Here is a 16113-nt window from a genome sequence, read left to right on the forward strand (position 1 = left end):
TAGTTATCTTGATTCTAGCATTAGGAAGCACCACATATAATTATTGATGATCAATTAAAATTTTGCTTAATTTTCCTATTGTATGACATATGTATTCCATGGTCTGGCTTTATTTTGTATACCTGATACTAACATGTACCTTCATATCTCATAGGACGCAGGAAATGGCCGAAAGGTGAACCCAAATCTCTGACCCATAAATGTCCGAGACATGTAGAGTCGGCCACGAAAGTAGGCCTGTATACCATGAGGGAATGAATTTATTCCCTAGCAGGGGATTCATTGGCTATCATAGAGTGTAATGGGTTTGCTTCGATTTAGCGTTATGAAGTAAAGGAATGCAACTAGGGGACTCTAATGACAAGAGCCTCCTTGAGAAAGCGATCGCACTAGCAATGTCACCTCGAAAGTGTTGAGTTTTAATTCAAGTTATTTATTTGGGTAATGCATATGTATGCATTTAGTCCCACATTGCTAAGCAAAGAAGGTTGGAAGGCCTTATATATGAACCCCTTCCATCCTTGCTTAGGAAAGTTAAGGGGGCCAACACGCATGCGCGGACCGAGCCCAAATCAAGTGGTTTCGGGGGGTTCAAGCCGGAAATCCATAAATCGGGCGCGACGCACACGATCATCACGCGCAGGGGGGGGGGGTGCAAATCCCCAGCTCATGGGCCTCGCGCTTGCAGGCGGCCTGGTTTGTTTTTCCCAGTCTCTGGTTCTTGGTTCTGACCCGCCCGTGAGGAAGCGAAGCAACGCGACGCACCTCTGTCCGCGTGAGGAAGCGAAGAAACACATGCTTTGATTCCTGGTGTGCTTGCGCTGCTTCAGAGTGTATAAATACACTCCTTCTGTTCCTGGTTAAACTCACTCTCTCTCAAGCAAAGCATTCTCTGCTTTCTCCTTCTTCTTCCTTCTGAGTTTTCCTCTGTTCTGAGGCTTTGGTTCCGCGATTTGAGGTTGAGTCCAAGTGCGGCGTTCGTCTTGGAGTGCACCTACGAACGGCGCGAGTGGTTGTCGGATCTTGGGAGAATTTTGCCGGAGAGCCTCTGCACCGTGGGCGGCAATAAATTCTCTAAAGACAGTCGGCACGCCGACCCTTCAATCAGAGATACACCATTTCTGAACCTTACTCTTATATTACCCGTTTATTGCATGCTTGCTATTTTGGTGCAAATAGATTACTGTGTTAGCGTAATCAGATTACAACAATTTTAGAGAATTTATTGTAAGCATCAATAGACATGATGAATGATAAAGTAACGAGGTCTGATGAGGCTAGTGCTAGACCCGAGAGATTTTTCGGGCAAAACTTCAGACGTTGGCAACAACAGATGAAATTTTGGATTACTACGCTAGGGCTATTCTCCATTATAGAAACAGATCCTCCTTCACCTGATGAAGAGGAACCTGCCTATAGTGCTGCCTTACAGAGGTTTAAGCAAAGGGATTATCTCTGCCATGGGAGAATCTTGTCTGCCCTCTCAGACGCACTATTTGATGTGTACTGCTCAACCTCTTCGGCTAAAGAGATGTGGAAATCTTTGGATAAAAAATACAACTCCGAAGATTCTGGTTTAGAAAAGTACAGTATGGCAAAATTCCTAAACTTCAAAATGGTTGAAGGCAAATCTGTGGTTGAGCAGACACATGAATTCCAAGTTCAAATTCATGGTCTTGCTGAAGGAGATATGCCATTACTCGAAAAATTTCAGGTCTTGTCTATCATCGAAAAATTGCCTCCGAGTTGGGAAGATTTTGGCATGACTCTTAAACATCGGAGAGGTAAAATCTCTCTAGATGATTTGATGATTGCCTTAAATATAGAAGAAGAACATCGGAAGCAACATAAAGATGATGATAAAAGAATGCCTATGGATTTTATTCCAAAGGAAAACATAGTAGTCTCATCTGACAAGAAGAAATTCAAAAATCAGAAAATGAAGAACAAGATGAAACCCAAACCAAAGATTCAAAAGAAGAATGGAACCAAGCCGTGCTGGGCATGTGGACAAGTTGGACATTATGCCAAATTCTACCCTAAGAAGAAAAACCAGAGCAATATGTCCAACACCAAGGCACAAGCAAATGTCGTGACTGCTAGTTACAGCACCAAGGATATTTTTGTTACCTTCAAACCCAAACTAAATTTGATCTATCAACCCAATGAATGGTTAGTTGATACAGGTGCTAATGTGCACTGTTGTGCTGATCGCTCTGCCTTCCTTACTTATCAGGTAATTGAAGGCACTTCCGTGGTCATAGGGAACCATTCTGCAGCCAGGGTGTTTGGGATAAGACAAGTTGACCTGAGGTTCACATCTGGAAAAGTCCTATCACTGCATGAGGTGCATCATGTTCCAGCGGTCCGTCGGAATCTGATTAGCGGGTCAAAGTTAGTCCATGCTGGTTATGAGTTGAACTTTAAATGTAATAAAGTTGTAATATTACATTTAGGAACCTTTATTAGAAAAGGTTACCTTAATGAAGGTTTATTTAAACTCAATGTAGAAAATGCTACCTTAAATAACTCTACTGATATTGGTTGTTCATATAACATTGAGTCTTATGATATATGACATGACAGATTAGGACATGTCAATTTTAATACCGTAAAAAGGATGATGAATCTAGACATGATTCCTAAGCATGCTATAAATGATAAGAAAAAATGTGAAGTTTGTGTGCAATATAAACAACTCCGTAAACCCTTCAAATCAGTTGATAGAAATTCTGATATTTTAGAATTGATTCATACTGACTGTTGTGAGTTTAACGGTGTAATAACGAGAGACCATAAATGGTATTTCATTACCTTCATTGATGATCATTCTCGTTATTGTTATGTTTATTTGCTGAAAACTAAGGATGAAGCTTTAGATAAATTTATGATTTTTAAATCTGAAGCTGAGAATCAAATAAATAAAACTATTAAGAGGTTAAGGTCTGATAGGGGTGGAGAGTTTACCTCGAACCTGTTTCAAAAAGTTTGTCAAGATGCAGGTATAATTCACGAGGTAACTGCTCCATATAGTCCTCAATCCAACGATATAACAGAACGAAAAAATCGAACCCTTGAAGATATGATTAATTCCATGTTAGGCAGTTCTGGGTTACCCAACTACATGTGGGGGGAAGCTCTATACACTGCATGCCATGTGTTAAATAGAGTCCCCATGAGGTCAAGGGATAAAAGCCCATATGAGCTTTGGAAAGGCCGGAGGACAAGTTTGAAATACCTTAAAGTGTGGGGGTACCTTGCAAAGGTACTAGTACCTGAACACAGAAGGAAAAAATTTGGTCCAAAGACCGTAGATGGTATCTTCTTGGGTTATGCTCAAAATAGTATTGCATATAGGTTTCTGATTATTAAATCTGAAATTTCTGGAATAGATGCAAATACTATTGTAGAACTTCGTGATGCTACATTTTTTGAGGATATATTTCCTATGAAGATGAGAACACCTCAGTCTATATCTAGTATTCCTACTAGAGATATGCCTGCTTCCATAGAGGCCCCATTATCTGTAGAAGGTACACCTTCCTCAAGTCACTCTAGACTAGATGAATCTAGTGAGCATACAGAACTAAGAAGGAGTAAGAGGCAACGTGTGTCTACGGATCTAGGCCAGGACTTTATCACCTATAATATAAAAGGTGACCCTGTGACATATAGAGATGCTATGGCTTCTCCTGAAGCTAAGCACTGGAAAGAGGCCATTAAAAGTGAAATGGACTCTATTATCTCTAATGCCACTTGGGAGTTGGTAGATTTACCTCCTGGGTGTACCACTATAGGATGTAAATAGGTGTTTAAGAAAAAACTAAAACCAGATGGGTCAGTAGATAAATTCAAAGCCCGCCTAGTTGCTAAGGGATTCAAACAGAAAGAAGGGATTGACTATTTTGGCACTTATTCTCCTGTTACGAGAATTACTACAATCCGAGTGTTAATAGCATTGACATCCATATATCATCTTGAGGTCCATCAAATGGATGTCAAAACGGCATTCCTAAATGGAGATCTTGAAGAAGAGATATATATGGATCAACCCGAGGGACATGTAGTTTCTGGAAATGAGAATAAAGTCTGTAGGCTAGTCAAATCTCTTTATGGTTTGAAGCATGCCCCAAAGCAGTGGCACGAAAAATTTGATAGTGCTATGCTATCGTTTGGCTTTGAAATGAATGACTCTGATAAATGTGTGTATGCTAAAATGAAAGGTGATAATTATATTATCTTATGTTTATATGTAGATGATATTCTACTTTTTGGTTCTAACATTTCTATTATTAATGAGACTAAGGCCCTCTTAAGTGGTAAGTTTGATATGAAGGATATGGGTTGTGCTGATATGATTTTAGGGCTAAAGTTAACTCGTTCAACTGATGGAATAGCAATTTCTCAGTCACTCTATATTGAGAGAGTATTAGAGAAATATGGCTATAGCCAAGTTAAATCTGTCGTCGCACCCTATGATCCTTCAAAAACTCTCCACAAGAATAAGAGTGGTGTGGCAGTGTCTCAATTAAGATACTCACAAATAATAGGTAGTCTAATGTATTTAGCAAATTGTTCTAGACTTGATATTTCTTTTGCTATATCGAAATTGAGCAGGTTTACCAGCTGTCCGGACAGAACGCATTGGGATGCATTAGACAGAGTACTCAGATACCTAAAATGCACTATATCCTTGGGCTTGTGGTATGGGAGATTCCCTGCAGTCCTGGAGTATAACGCCCGCCCCCTCCTCCTGCTAGTGGAGGGGCGGGGTTACTGACTTTCCCTTAGACTTAGCAGACTTAAACATACATACAGCGGAAGCATATATATATTTTTTTCTAAAATCATACTAAGCATATGAGCATGAAATAACTTGGTTCAACTTAAGTAGTCATATTATTCATTTCTAACACATACATAGGGAATCATGAAAAACATCAACATAACATAACATATTATTCATAAGTTCATCTAAGCAGGTCATTTTATTTCTTTAGCCAAGTCACCATCACACATCTCTTGCCCCTTCCTGCTGCTCCTCTAGTTTATCCATCCTTTACCTTTATCTGTGGTACAAGTAAAAGTATCTGTAAGCACTCAAGACTTAGTGAGATCCTTTCCTACTCACAAAAACCAACATATCACGTAAAATCATCATATCATACATCATGGAATAAATGATGCTCATATCATCATATAATTAAAAACATATCATATCATGACATGAATTCCAATAATATCGTAACATAAAGAAAACAACATATTATGACATAAATCTTATCATGGTATAAGTAACATCATATCATAGAATAAATCATATCATAACATAAGTAATCATCATATCATGGTATAGATCATATCATAGCATAGGAAATCATCATATCATGGCATACATCACATCATAGTATAAGTGTACATCATAGCATAAGTGAAAACATCATGACATTTCTTTTCATAACATCAAGGCATCATATCATAGCATAACTGTAAGCATTATTTCACATCATATCGTAAGCATGGATGCAAGATGTCCTTTAAAAACATGGGTAATGTCATGTGCAATATGCCTTTCAAAATCATGATTTATGTCATGGGTGAGATGTCTTAAAACAATATCATATAGTACTTGAAAATAATCTCAACATGGAAGGGGGCCCGGCTTAGTACCACATACATACATAATGCGCGCATCCTAAGTAGACCCAAGGTAGCTAGTCTTGAACCTACTAGGAAACTAGGCCCGTAGCTCGGCCTAGGGGCACGTAAGGAGCCCACCCTTTACTAGGCCCGTAATTCGACCTAGGGGCGCATAAGGAGCCCACCCTTTTGGTACAAGCCATTCAAAGTAAAATACATGTCATATCATATCTTTATCATTTCATAACATATCCGTGTCATTCATAGCATATCATGTTCATGTCATTCATAGCATATCATGTTCATGTCATTCATAGCATATCACGTTCATGTCATTCATAGCATATCATGTTCATGTCATTCATGTCATTCATAAGGTATGCATAAATGGGCACATAGCCATGCATACTTGGGCACATAGCCATCATACTTGTCTTGGGCACATAGCCATCATATTTGGGCACATAGCCATTATAGGTATCATTCTCATGCATGGTTCATAAGCGTACTTAAACTAGCAGTATAATATATCATGGAAGGAAAAAGAAAACATAATCATGCATGGATCACGAGTTAACTTCTCCTAATTCATATCATGGCAAAGGAAAGTACATAATGAGTCATAATTTAGTCTAAATCCTCAACCCACTAAGAGTGGCTGAAACATGCATAGGCTCATTTAGGTTACATAAAATCATACAAGCATATGAACCCAAATTCATTTCTATAACATTTATCATAAGGAACATCATAAGCATACTTGATTTAGGTTCTATGCTTCCTAGGTTTTGAAACCCACATTGGCCGAAACATACAAGGTCCAAGACTTGGTTACAAATAGCATGTAAACATGTGAACCCTAAACAATTTCCATGCATTTATCATAGGCAACCACATGAGCATATTAGGTTAAAGTTTCAAGCTTCCTAAGTCCACAAAACATAGGTGGCCGAATGCCACAATACATAGGTTCTAAGCATATGAGTACCCTATAAATTTCATAGCATATCATAGAGAAGAACATAAACATGTTAGGGTTGAATTTAGGCTTGCCTAAGCCCTACATTTCATGTTGGCCAAAAGTTCATCATGTGAAATCCTAACCCTAAGCAACATGAATCTCAAGTGCTTTATGTTATCTTCCTATCTTTTCATAAGGTAAAACATAAGCAAGCTAGATTTGAGGTTGAGCCTCCTTAAGGTATTTAATCCCTTCATGGCCGAAACCTTAAGGTAAGGTCCTACTAGTTCTAAGCAACATACAAGTATAAAACATTAAGATAACATTAATAACATATTATGGGAAACTTCATACTTGATACTTCTTCTAGAATTTACAAGCATATGAGTACCTTATGAATTTCATAGCATATCATAGAGAAGGACATAAACATGTTAGGGTTGAATTTAGGCTTGCCTAAGCCCTACATTTCATGTTGGCCAAAAGTTCATCATGTGAAAATCCTAACCCTAAGCAACATGAATCTCAAGTGCTTTATGTTATCTTCATATCTTTTCATAAGGTAAAACATAAGCAAGCTAGATTTGAGGTTGAGCCTTCTTAAGGTATTTAATCCCTTCATGGCCGAAACCTTAAGGTAAGGTCCTACTAGTTCTAAGCAACATACAAGTATAAAACATCAAGAAAATATTCATATAACATCATAGAAGAGATCATAGGCATGTTAGTTTTTAAATTGAGCTTCCCTAGGTTTTAAGTCTCTTCATGGCCGAACCCTAAGGTAGGGTATTACCTAACTCCAAGCCACATACAAGCATGAAATATCAAGGTCATATTCATAGCATATCATGAGGAAAAACTTAAGCATGTTGGTTTTGGTTTTGAGCTTCCATAAACCTTACAAGTGTCATGGCCGAAAGTTCCCAAAAAGAAACTCTAGGTTGTTAATCCATCTAAACTCGAACAAAAATCATATAGAAACTTGTACCACAGGTGAGGGGATACTCACTTCCTCTTGCTTGGTCTTTTCCTTAAGAGAAGATACCCTTTGTGAAGAGAAAGAAGAGAGCTTCTCCTCCTAGTGCTCCTTTTTGCTTCTCTTGCTTGTGAGAGGTAGATCTTGAGGATTCCTTCTTGTGGTTTAGTTTTCTTAGGGAGAAAACCTTAGTTGGATTTTCGGGAAAAAAGAGAGGATGCTCTAGGTCACGACAATGGTGAGGGAAGGGAAGAAAAATGAAATCCCTTCTTTGTTTTTCCTCTTATGCTAGGTGGGAGTAAGAAGCAAAAAGAAACTTTGCCTTCCCTTCTTCTTAACTCATCCTTTATTCTCTTAATGATGAAGAAATGTCTTCATTCATCCCCTTTTGCTCTCCAATTCCCTCATCTTGTCATCCACGAAAATGAAAAAGAAGGAAAAGAAGACAATTTGTCTTTTTCTTGGTTTCTTCTTTTTATCATGCTCTTAACTTTATCTAGAGTTTCCATTCCTCCTTTAACAATAAATTATGATGGTCTAGTGGTAATTCCATAATCCTTAGCTTAAAAAGGTTCAAGGTTCAATCCTTGACCAATTCCTTTTCTTTTATATATTTTTGGTTCCATCTTATCTTTTTATTCTAAGAGAAAATCTTCACATACTTAGCTTAAGAAATTCGTGGGTGTTACATGGAGGGATATAGTGATGTTAGTTGGATAGCTGACACTGTTGAGTGTAAAGGCGTTACTGGTTATGTCTTTACACTTGGAGGCGGTGCAGTTGCTTGGAGGTCTGTTAAACAGACGATTATAATCCATTCTACATCTGAGGTAGAATTGTGTGCTTTGGATACTACAGTAACTGAAGCTGATTGACTTAAGGGTCTTCTTTCTGAAATTCCCTTGATGATAAAGCCAATACCTTCTATTTCAATACACTGTGATAATCAAACAACAATAGCTCAGATTAGAAGCTCCAAGTATAACTAGAAACAAAAGAGACATGTACGAATAAAATTAAAGTATATTCGTGAGTTAGTGTCTCTTGGAGTGGTGTCATTGGACTTTGTAAGTTCAAATGACAATATTGATGATCCACTCACTAAAGGACTTGATTTTGAGAAAATCAAGAGATCCAGTAAGGAAATGGGACTGAGGCCTATCCTGGTTTCATCTATAGCGGCAACCCAACCTATCTGATTGTAGATCCCAAGAAGTATGTTCAATGTGGTATAAACAAGCTATAAGGGTGAACCGTAAGCATCAAATTGATTGAGATGTAATCTCATAGTCTCTTCCTGGATAGATGCTTGACTGCTAGTAAGGATGAGCTTAGGAGCTCTTAATGAGTTCAAGGTTTTAATGACAGGATGCTCGCAGTACATCCTTGGAGAACTCACCTATATAAGTGTAACTGTGGGGTCGCAGTGTGGGGGGTCTAGGCAACTCTCCTTAGCACTTATGAAATAAGATTTGGTGGCATGACCATAATGCACCAACCCAGAAGGATTCAACCGTCGCAAGTGATGAGTTGTTACCAATTGTTTTCACATGTAAAAGGTTTAAGATCAAGACTGAGTTCTCTTCAAATCTATGTGAATAAAATTGGTGTACTTAGGTGAAAATTCAAACCAGAAGGTATTTTCACTAAAAGCTCATTGCAACCAAGCCTCAGAACATATCTTTGTTTTCGACCAAAAATAATTTGAATTAGTGGGGGATTGTTGAGTTTTAATTCAAGTTATTTCTTTTGGTAATGCATATGTATCCATTTAGTCTCACATTGCTAAGCAAAGAAGGTTGGAAGGCCTTATATATGGACCCCTTCCATCATTGCTTAGCAAAGTTAAGGGGGCCTACACGCATGTGCGGGCCGAGCCCAAATCAAGTGGTTTCGGGGGGTTCGAGCCGGAAATCCTTAAACCGGGCGCGACGCACGCGATCATCGCGCGCAGGGGGGGTGCAAATCCCCTGCTCGTGGGCCTCATGCTTGCAGGCGACCTGGTTTATTTTTGCCAGTCTCTGGTTCTTGGTTCTGACCCGCCTATGAGGAAGCGTACTTGGGTTCGTGTGAGGAAGCAACGCGACGCACCTCTGTCCGCGTGAGGAAGCAACGCGACGCACCTCTGTCCGCGTGAGGAAGCGAAGCAACGCGATACACCTCTATCCGCGTGAGGAAGCGAAGCAACGCACGCTTTGATTCCTGGTGTGCTTGCGCTACTTCAAAGTGTATAAATACACTCCTTCTGTTCCTGGTTAAACTCACTCTCTCTTAAGCAAAGCATTCTATGCTTTCTCCTTCTTCTTCTTCCTTCCGAGTTTTCCTCTGTTTTGAGGCTTTGGTTCCGCGATCTGAGGTTGAGTCCGAGTGCGGCGTTCGTCTTGGAGTGCACCTACGAACGACACGAGTGGTTGTCGGATCTTGGGAGAATTTTGCCGGACAGCCTCTGCACCATGGGCGGTAATAAATTCTCTAAAGACAGTCGGCACGTCGGCGCTTCAACCAGAGATACACCATTTCTGAACCTTACTCTTATATTATCTGTTTATTGCATGCTTGCTATTTTGGTGCAAATAGATTACTGTGTTAGCGTAATCAGATTACAACAGACCGTGCACTTGCGGTTTGTATACAATAGCTATATCAGTAGTCTCCAAGCGATCGGAGAGCTTCTAGTCAACCAGAGAATAACACGTCAGCGACAAACATAGTCCATATCAAAGCATTAAGGCAAAACAAACAAATCATCCCTTTCAGAATTATATTCATTTGTGTTGTGCTCTTGTGCTTTCTGTGTTGTGCTTATGACATGTTGCAACTTTGTGCTTTATTTCTAAATGGCAACACCTAGCATATATTCTTTATTTTTTTGTTGTTGCCATTCTTGATTTATGCTTAATTTTTTTAATTATTTTTCTATAATATTTCTCCACTTTTTAGAGGCTTTCTAGAAAAGAGAAATCAAGAAATAAGAATTATATTTTATTATAGTTGCACATGTCTAACCCTGCTTTGATTGATAAATTATTGAACAAGTTTTGAATATTTACATTGCTGTGTTGCTTTTGATTAAACCTATGCTAAGTCAATATTTCAATTATTTTCACTATGCTACTATGTTATTAGTTATTTTCAAAAATTTTAGTCTATAAAATTTGTAGTGCTATTCATTCTGTCCCTCTAGCATCGAGTATGATCATACAATATATCTTGATGGATTTTTTTATTACTTAACGATAATAGTACATTTGCAATCCTATCATAGGGATGCTATAGAAGTGGAATATGATGACGACTACACAGAGGAGTCGGAATGTGTATATATATATGAATCATCTTTGTATATTTTGGCTAAATAACATTTAATTTGATTATCAATATTAATGATTAATTTCAAAGATATTTATTTTATTTAAAGTTCATTAATTTCTTACTGGATGGAGTTATAAAATATCAATAGCAGCCTCACAGTTTTAAGGGAAATTGTAAATTCCTCACTATGCTTCTATATATTTGTCCAAGAAGATTTGGATCTCTCTGTTTTTTTTAAAATTCTGATTTGTGTCCTGGATTCAGGTGATTGTTGGACTATAGGCTTTTTTTTTTTTTCAATCATAGGGAACTGCACCAACTTATTGATGCTTTTTTATATCGATATTTTGCCTTTAATTCAATTTGCTTACTTGTCTATATGTTATATTTATGTTTGTTTGGAGTGTAGAGGTAGAATTGATAAGTCTGTTAGACATTCTGCATGTGAACTCGATAAATTATGAAGGGATTCCAAAAAAGATAATTCAAGCTTGAATATGTATATTTTCAGTTTGTGCACATATTCTTAAACTTACTAAGTTCTTTGCTCGCTTCACGTCGTCCATGTTCAATGGCTGCTGATGATGAATTGGCTCTGCTAGTATTCTCCTTATCATAAAAGAGGAGGACTATTAAGTTGAGTACCAAATGATATTAATTTGATGTTTTAGAGTTCATATATATTGTTATACATATCTAGTAAAAATTTATTAACGGAGATGCTTTTATGCCCTTGATTTTGTCACTTCCTAAAATCCCCAAATCAAATTCATCTATTCAACCCGAGTAGATTATAATTTCTAGCTCCGCTATTGAACATCTTAACCTCCAATCAAAATATGAGATCTAACATCGATCGAATTTGACTCCGACCAATCCAAACCGATTAGGGCACTGTTTGTCATTCCATTTCATGGAATCATTTGATTCATCCTAATGTTTTTTCAATAAGCTATAGGTGATTTGTTAAGTCAGTCGCATTGATCAAACGGAACACGAATTGCTATTACTCTTAACTCGAAAAATATCATTTTTTTTTTGTTCATATAGTTTCTAATCTTATATGCTTTTCTCTCTATATGATCATGTCGAATCATATTCTTCTCTTATGTTTGGGTTCAGAATGGGGAATAATAATAGTAATCATTAATTGTCATTGTTAATATTACATGAATAGAAATACAAATAAAGAAATGAATCCTTATAATTGGGTAATGACTCATTTCCATATCCCCTTGAGGAGTTCTTGCAGAGGGGAAAGCCATTATTCTATTTTCAACAATCAAAATATTTCCTTATTCCAAAAATACCCTTGACCTAAAACTAAAATTCTTCCCCTTAATATCAAATATCAAAATATATTTATTTAATTTTTCTTTCATATCATTTTCTCTCTCCTTGGTCTTGTGACCAAATAGCTGGGGTGAATAGCTTCGCGTGTGCTCGTCGAGCTTCGTTACTTGTTTCTTCAAAGTGATGCGCAGCGAAATACAAAGAAACAAACTACAACAATGCTAACAATAGGATTTTACTTGGTATCCACCTCACAAGAGGTGACTAGTCCAAGGATCCACGCACACACACACACCTCCACTAATAAACACTCCTTTTCGGTAACTACCGAAGGCGGAGATGCCTTACAAGACTCTCAATACAAGTAGAAGAAAAGGTAGTAAAGAATAAGCAAAAGCTTACAAGAGATGCAGTAAAAACCCTAGCTTCTTCTTCTTCTCGTTGCAACTCGCCTCTTGACTTGGATGAACCTCCAAGAACCTTCAAGAACTGGCGGTGAGGAGCTTAGAGAGTGCTGGGGAGGAGCTGTGATGAATCTGGAATGAATCGGTGAAGTGCTGCTGAAGGAAATGAACGCCTGCGGCTTAAATCGACGCTAACGGTCGAATCCCGATCGATTGGAATGCTCCCAATCGATCGGGGAGGCTTTGGTTCGATCCACGGATCGATCCAGAGCGCCTCTGTGCTCTGGAAAAACTTCTGGATCGATCCACGGATCGATCCAGCGAAGCAGCAGCGTCCCAATCGATCCACTGATCGATTGGGACCTCTGGATCGATCCACCGATTGATCCAGAGGGGTTCTGTTCGCGGGGACTCACCGGATCGATCCACGGATCGATCCAGATCTGCTGGATTGATCCACGGATCAATCCAAACCTGCTGGATCAATCCAAACCTGCTGGATCAATCGGCTGATCAATCCAGATCTTGGTTTTTGCCCAAAACCAAGCCCAAAGCCCCCTAAACCAACATCTAGTCAACCATGACTTGTTGGTACATAAGACCTAGCATCCGGTCACCCTTGACCAGCTAGGACTCTCTCACCAAGTGTCTGGTCAATCCCTTTGACCCACTTGGACTTTTCTCTTCTTGCCAAGTATCCGGTCACTCCCTAAGACCTACTTGGACTTTTCTTCCTCGTGCCAAGTATCCGGTCAATCCGTTTGACCTACTTGGACTCTCACCAGATGTCTGGTCAACCTTGACCCATCTAGATTTCTCTTACCTGGCTTCACTCACCAGGACTTTCCCAATTGCCTAGCTTCACTCACTAGGTCTTTCACCTGGCTTCACTCACCAGGATTTTTCTCCTGCCTAACTTCACTCACTAGGACTTCCCAATTGCCTAGTCTTTCACCTGGCTTCACTCATCAGGATTTTCCTCCTGCCTAACATCCCAGTTAGGACTTCCCAGTCAAGTATCCGGTCATCCTTGACCTACTTGACTCTTCTTCAATCAACCTTGCATTGTCAAACATCGAAACTCAAACCAAGACTCAAGCTTGGTCAACCAGTCAACCTTGACCGAGGAATGTTGCACCAACATTCCCCTTTTGATGTTTGACAATACCAACACTATCACTTACAATACCACATGTAAGTTAGGCTAATCCCATAGCCTAAACCTTCTTCATGCCACTAGGTAATGAATACATAAGTTAAGCCCTTCATTCTCCCCCTAAGAGGGCAAACTCCCTCTAGGTGATAAAAGCCTAACTTACTCCATTTCATTCTCCCCCTATTGGCACACATCAAACCATGCCCCATTTTTGGGCACACATCAACAGATTAACTTGTTGAAAACTCTCCCCCTGAAGAGTTGCTCATCGTCGTTCACAACTTCACTCGTTGTGATCAGCACGATAATGAAGGTCCCATACCCTTCATTAACCTTAACCCTACATTCTCCCCCAATGTAGGCAAATGCCCATCCTTGAGCATTATCCACTTGAAACCACTTGAACAATGAGGATATCCACTCTCTATTAAAGTTCGAACGCTCAACCTTGAGCATGTTCTTAACGGAAGGTTAACCACCTTCCAAGGTTCATGAAAAATAATTTTTATGTCTTTAAAGAGTCCCTCCCCATAAAGACATGGTGGTAACTTCTGTCATTGCACCAACAATGACTTGGAATCCCCAAAACTTTAGGAAACCCAATTTTAGAAGTTTTGAGGTTCAAATATTCAAAATTTGAAACAAACCTCAACCTAAACTTCAACTTAGCCTTCCTTAACCAATCCATCCTTGTTTTCCACACGAAAACACCCTTTTTATGTATACAAATGTATTTTCAGGGGTTTGGAATGGTTACCTAGACTAAAATAGGTTCAAAATGCTGAAAATAAGCTTTCCCAGCCAAAATCAGCATCTTCAATTGATTGGAGTTGGGTTCCAATCGATTGAACCCTGCTGAATCGATCCACTGATCGATTCAATCTTCTTTGATCGATCGACTGATCGATCCAGCGAGCTTCTGCTCGCGAGAAATGCCTTCTCAATCGATCGGCTGATCGATTGAGGCACTCCAATCGATCCACTGATCGATTGGAGGCCTGAAATTGCTGAAATTCAATTTCAGCCAATTTCAGAAACCCCTAGAAAATTCTACAAAATTCTAAAAATCGTAAAAATTTGTGTAGACATTATTTAGGGTATTATTTATCATGGAAAAATAGTTTTCTATGAAAATACATCATATTTTCAAAGATTGACACAAACTTGAGAACTTGCAAAAACTTTAGTGTTTTCTTCAAGTTTGTGTTTAACTATTCAATGGTGATTACTATCAAAATATAGCCTTCGCCAAGGTTTTCCAAAATTATTTTGAAAACATTTTCAAAACCAATATCCCACCATGTTCCTTGGGCTTAATGCACATGACTTGTACATTAGCTTTCCCAATGATGAGAAAACACATAACTATGTGTTTTGATGAACTTAAAACTCAAGGAAATGCACTAACTCAGCATGTTGAGTTTTGTTCGTCTTCCTAACATCTCACTTGTATCTATTATGCATAAAACACATACAAGTCATCTTATAGGTCTTTGTGAGATGTTAATTTTGGTTTTGCTCTAACCTAGGGTTCATGCATATTTATCTAGTCATCTTGTGGATATTGACCATCCACCTAGGATGTCATTTGGTATGCCACTTGATGATAACTGCCATTTGTCCTTAATTTTAAGGAAATAACATAATGCATGATAATGTTATGGCATACATCAAAAAGAAATAATTTTCAGAAGAAAATTTCCTATAACTACATGATGTATGTATGTCATGACATGGTATTTTTGAGTTTTTCATAATAAGTCATGAATGCACAAATAAAACATGATGTCATGGCATATAATGGACAACCAAACATGGCAAGATTTTGCATAATTAAAATATACCTAGATTATCTATCTAAATATCCTTAACCCTTAGCTAATCCTAAAGCATAAACCCTAGATTGCCCAATTTCCTTAGGAAAATGCCAAAACCCAACTTGACATTTCTTTAATCTCTTGAATTAATTATGCCAATTAAAATTTTTAAAACATTCCTCAAATGTTGGCATATTTCATTTTCCCATAAGAGTAATCACTTTAAATTAAGGCTTAGATTTGCCTTAAATTCCTAAGACAATACCAAAGTCCCAATTTGGTATTTCTTAACACTTGATTTCTTGTGCCATTTAAAGTCATCTCAAATTTCTTCCTTTATAGCACATTTTACTCTTTCCAAGAGTAACAATAAATCCATTTCATTTTCAAATATTAACAAAAACCTTGAAAATGCTCCTTGAGTGTCAATTTCTTCAAAGTTGGGTTAACTACCCTTCTTCTCAGAGTTGACACTCTCTAACCCATCTATGGGATAGAGAAAATGCTCCTAGGAACCCAAAACCTATTGGTGCTCCTTGAATGCTCTAGGTATT

Source organism: Zingiber officinale, chromosome 5A, assembly GCF_018446385.1.
Source record: "Zingiber officinale cultivar Zhangliang chromosome 5A, Zo_v1.1, whole genome shotgun sequence".
Taxonomy (NCBI): Eukaryota; Viridiplantae; Streptophyta; class Magnoliopsida; order Zingiberales; family Zingiberaceae; genus Zingiber; species Zingiber officinale.